The sequence below is a fragment of the Dunckerocampus dactyliophorus genome, chromosome 11 (assembly GCF_027744805.1).
Source record: "Dunckerocampus dactyliophorus isolate RoL2022-P2 chromosome 11, RoL_Ddac_1.1, whole genome shotgun sequence".
Classification (NCBI taxonomy): Eukaryota; Metazoa; Chordata; class Actinopteri; order Syngnathiformes; family Syngnathidae; genus Dunckerocampus; species Dunckerocampus dactyliophorus.
The window spans coordinates 18,000,312-18,006,311 of NC_072829.1; positions in this window are offsets into that span (position 1 = coordinate 18,000,312).

The following is a 6,000-nucleotide window of genomic DNA, read 5'->3' on the forward strand; positions in this document are numbered from 1 at the left end:
ATATTTTTCCTGTGCTGTAAGTACAGTACACTATTACCATTGCGATAACAACAGTGCATTTATTACAGTTGACAGTTGAGTGTTTTGCAGTGCGGCTCATCAGCATTACAATGACCTTGCTGTGGCTCATTTAAAAAGAAACACACCACAGCTTCATTCAGTTTGGACTGATGATTATTCAGCTGCACAGCTTTGTGCTGGACTCTGGCGACTGCCTCATCAGCATGAGTATGTGTGTGTATGTGTGTGTGTGCGTGTGTGTGTGTGTGCGTATGTGTCATCTGGGTCATTATATACAACAGGCATGAAAAAGTAGGTAACAACGACACACATGGCCCTATTTGACAGAGGCAGACAAATGGGGGATGGTCGCTAAGAGGCATCCATCACTTTCACCTGTGACTACCTGTTCATGACATGGAGCTCAAGAGGGAACATATAGAACCTGAAAAATGTGCCTTTTTGTTTACAGTGTGCATATGTCTTTGTGTGTGTGTGTGTGTGTGTGTGTGTGTATGTTGGAGGCTGTGCCAGACAGACAAACATGATGCCAACATGATGACAGAATGTGCCGTGTGTGTTTGAGACACTCTCTGTGTGTATGCTTGAGTGTGCATGCTTGCCAACTATGAGTTTGCCGGGCAGCCGGGTCAACAGACTGACACGTCGCCACGGCAACAGCACCACACTCAGTCCTCCGATGCCAAGTTGTAAATATGGAATTATGGAAGTCCTTTCAAATCTAAGTTGCCAAAAAAAAAAGAGTTTTGGATCATGCTGACACACAGATGGAGGCCGTCTCATTCAACATTTTCCTTCCTGACATGATCCAGTTGAAATGTGATTTTATGCTTTTTCTATGTCAATTGCATCCAATTTCAGAAAACCCAGACTCCTGACAGTGGAACATTTCATAGGGCTAAAGAGTGTGCTACAGGAAATAGAATGCATACCTCCCTGCTGGTTCTCTTTCCAAAGAAGAAGCCAACACACACTCACTACTGTTTGGACTGCACTTCAGGCTTCAGCTTATACCGTTTTCTACAATTGTTTTTCCAGTGTTGATCCAGCTGTATGAAAGGCAACTGCTTTTCGCCATGAGCTTGAATAAGAAGCCCCGTAGCACCAGACGCACGTCAGAAACAACCCCTCTGTACTGCAAAAAAAAAAAATCAAGCAATGCATCCTACTTCAGTTGTCAATTATTTGTAATCATTATTATGTAGAAAAAATCGTAACAGGACATGAATTGCAGAGTGGAACATTACCGAGCTGTTTGGAAAATATTACAAGGATCAGACTCCTGAAAGGAGTACCCAAAGCGTGACATAGCATGCAAAATTTTTGCTTTTGTATTGAGTTCTGGACTCCTATAGAGCAGCTACACACGGTGAACAGAGCAGAGCGAAGCAGAGCAGGGGGAGGGCAGGCCTACAGCGTTTGCCTGGGCATGCCCATATAAGGAAGTCAGGGTTGCATTGATGTCAATGGAACTTAGTGTTAAAAAAACTCTGTAAAACACAGTGCGGAGCCGTCCAAAACTGCTTTGAGGTCTTACTTCTAAATGCGCAAACCTCATTATCTGACGCGTTGGCATTGGTTAACACGAGAACACAACATTGTAACATTTATAGGTCAGAAAAGAGGAAAAGCATAATAGTTCCCTCATTTTATAACCAGTTTGCATATTAAAAGAGATAATGAGTTATGATGAGATGTATTATTGGATTTTACAATAATTTGCTTTGTCACCTATAACACAAAGCTTATATGAGTTATTGTACAGAAAATGGACCTAAATTTAGCATCTTTAATACATTTTTTTATATTTCATTTTTAAAGTCATTATACACAAAAGTTGAGCAGATTTATTTCTTGCATTTTGTTCCATCAGTGTAACAAAAATGAACAGAACCGTGGCCGTGACCAAAAAAAACCTTAGTGACACATCTTGCATGTCACCAGAGCTTGTGGATGGCCTCACTTCAAACTCCACACAAAACTCAACACTGTGTTCTTTCAACAGGGATTCTCAATTGGTGGGTCGGGACCCAAAAGTGGGTCGCGGAGCCCGTTTTCAGTGGGTCATGGGTGAAGACGCTGTGGAACACATATGTAAACAAGATGTCCACGGCGCTCTGTCGCGGAAGTAGATGCGAGCGTCTTCGTCACATACACATGAATGCACTGGCGACAGTGCGCAGGAATACGGCGGGAGACGGATATAACACCAAATGTTTTGTAAGGTCTGATTTTTTTGAGAAGGCATTTTTGTGAAGCAAATGTATTAATCTTTTGAATGCATATTGTTTTGAGAAGCCACATTCTTTACTTAATTGTCCCCAGCAACTAAGCGGAACTACGTTCTTCATCACGGAAATCTGACCAGAACTGGAGGGGGGTAAGTCCCTGTTATTGGACTACAATGCTGATGGGGATGTCATACAACTTCATGTCAAAAAATCCAAACTATCCCTTTAATGTGTGGCGGAACTGTTCATGTTTTACTGCCGTGCTTTTATTTTGATGGCCGGATGTATCGGATACAAGAAGTGTTAGGCCGAGTTTGTGTTGCTGAAGGGACCAAAAGGTCAGTTGAAAGTTAATTTAATTTTTTTTTAATGTAGACAAAAGTAAACATACACAACACAAATGGCATCAATTTCAAGTAAATTTCGAGGATAAAATAGTGCCACAACAGTCTGCTTTAAAACAGAATGTGAAAGTCAAATAAGGAAATTAAAATATACCGAATTAACAATATAAATGGGAAACAAGAAAATACATTGAAAATAAAATGACAAACTAGGGGTTTTCTACAAGATTCAGATGGTTAATTGTATGGCATCATGGCTTGTTTCGTTTTAGAATAAAGAAAGCTACACTGTGGAATCCTCCTTGTCTGTTTGAAACCAGTCATATACAAAATATGACAGAATGGAAGTTCTTACTTACTTACTGGTTTTGGACAGGTGCGATACTACATCGTGCACGTCTGATGCCGCTCACAGATCCAAGGAATGCTCAGGTCCTTTTTGTGTATGCTCAGATACTTGAAAAATTAGGGGGAACATTAATTGTTACTATATTTAAGTTAAGTAAACGGTATAGGTGTGTGTGTGTTCCAGTTAAACAACACTGCAGTTTTCCCGTGAACATTTTCATTCCTCCAGGTCCCTCCCCCATCTCAAAAAACTCCCATCCACTCCATCTTGTTTATGACATAAAAAAAGACATATTTTACAAACGTATTTGTTGTGCTTTTCATGTTTTTTTACTCACTTTTTGTTTCCCCACTGTTATTCTTTTATGATGTTGCACCAGCACAACTTGTTCTGCCATGTAGAACATCTTGAAGAGTAAAAGAATACTTAGTGGATTGTTTAACCACACATATTTCTCATGTGAAACCCTGCCAAAGCAGCGCTAGAGTGCCATGTTACTCAGTAAACGATACCAGACAAGTAATGTTCGAATTGAAGGTTCCTCAATATAAATTGCCATGAATCAAAACTTTTCATTTTAGTCTTGCGTTTTATTTATGTAAGGAAGACACCGGAATCCTATTTGTTTTTGTTCCGAGCTTTCTTTCCATCTTATTACGCATATTTGGGTCAAGAGTGTGGAAAATGTTACTGATTCTTCATGACTGCCTCTGGAAATGGGGAGCAGGAGGAGGTTGAAGGCTCAGTCCATTCTGCTCACCCACCCACTACCACGTCTACAGTGTAGTTCAACGATTGCATATTACTGTCAAATTAACAATTTGCATGCTTAAATAAACTGAAATTATTAATGGATATTTAACTATGATTGATTGCATTTCGAAACTTTTTGAATGATCACAAAACAACATAATAACAATCATAACACTAGTAATCTACATACATACAGTAGGGGTCAAACGTTTAAACACACTTTCTCATGCTTGTAAACGAATACAGTACATTGAAAACATTTGGGGTTGACATCAAAAGGTGGATATGAGGAGGACCGGATACCCAGGTGTTTCCTACTGCATTACTTATTCAACCAATCAATAGCACTGAATGTCTACGCTCAGTTTCAGATTGGGTAGGAAAGGTTTTGGATGTGTAGACTGTATTTAGAGATGAAAACAACATGAAAAACAGAGAGCTGTCTATGAGTGAAAAACAAGCAATTGTGAATCTGAGAGAAGATGGGAAAATCAATCTGAACCATTGTACAATCATTTCCAGGACAATCATTTGGAAGAAGAGAACCACTGGTGTACTAAGTCAGTGGTCCCCAACAACCGGGCCGTGAGTACCGGGCCGTGGGTCATTTGGTACCGTGCCGCACAGAAAAAAAGTCATTTCCATTATTCCATCTTTTTTATGTTTTATTTTGAAGTGGCCGGATTCTCTCTGTTACATCCGTCTGACTTGACGCATGTCCACTGTGCGTGTGCTAACTTTATCTCATGCCGCACAGATAGACTACTACTGTATTTTTACCATTTTTCTTTCACCTCATATTTGGTGTCAAATGCTGATACTATGTGGGAATGCATAAAGGTAAGTTTTGATGACTTATTGAGTGCTAATGTGCACATTTGTCTGAAGCTAATTCATGCTAGCGCACTGCCTTTTACCACACACGTCAAACAGCGATGTAATAATCTCTCTGGAAAAACTTGGCTGGAACTTGAACTGGTGGATCGTGGGTCGGCATTCATTTAGTGCTTTTAATTTGGTGTTATTCATGTCTTAGTTTTACACAATACATAAAAAATAAGATAAATTAGATTGCTATAATGTACACACCCCCCCCTCTCCGGTCCGCGGGAGATTTTTGGGAACACAAGGCCGGTCCGCGGGTCAAAAAAGGTTGGAGACCACTGTACTAAGTAACTGACGTCAAAGAGGAAGACTAAAAAAAACATCAGCAGTTGATGACAGAAATATAGTGAGAGCTGTAAAGAAAGACCCTGAAACAACTGTCGGTGACATCAACAACAATCTGCAGAAGACAGGAGTGAAGGTATCACTGTCTACTAGAAAACTTCACAATCAAAAGTACTGTACTGGCCTTCCTATTCTTCTTGCAAATGAGTGGTTTGCATCTTCTGTTGTAGCCATTGTACAGTACATCTAGTTTTTCATTAAGTTTTCTGCAGCGGGCACTGCACATCCCAGTTGCTCACTCGCTGGTAACAAAAGACGCAAACCAAAGCACAATATATCAAATAAACAAATGGCCAAATGACGTCAATGAAATATTTTCTGTTAAAGAAATCATTAACACAATAAATCAATTGTTATAACTATGACTATGTAACCATGAGATTTTAGAGGAGTACGAGCACTTAGCTTTTATGTTGAAGGATTTCTATGCATGCAGTTTACATGAAGGTCCAAGGACAAATAGGTGAAATAGGCAAAAATGCTCCACAGATCAGCCATTTGGCATCCATACCCAGCTGATATACTGTATTCATATATGAATACTTGAATTGTTCTTTTCACGTTCATATTCTCCTCCAGATTTTTGTTCATCCTCTTTTATCTCAGCTCGCCTGTGTACCTCTGCTTATTTCTCCTTAACAGGAAGTGAAGAGAGTAGCAGTAACTGGTGAGACACATAGAAGGGGGTGGATCAAATCAGCGCCACTTCTTCCTACTTCTTTTCAGACGTTTGAATTGTGCAAGTGAAAACATGCAATGCACTGAGGGTAACGCTGTTTAGTATGTTCAAAATAAACCATAAGGATAACATCCTGTTCCTTGATTGCACTTCCTGCGTCCTTGTCTAAGACCTTTTTTGTACAATTTTTGACAAACCTGGACCTAGAGCAGGGCACTGACATTATTCCATTGTTTTATTATTATTAATCTATTATTATATTCATATTTTTATTTATGTATTATTACAATAAAAATGTTCTTCATTCAAACTTCATTCACTACCCCTAAATGAATTGTTGGCGTGCCATACTCCAGCAGATGTCGCTGTGTGTATACAAAGTTACCATGAAAG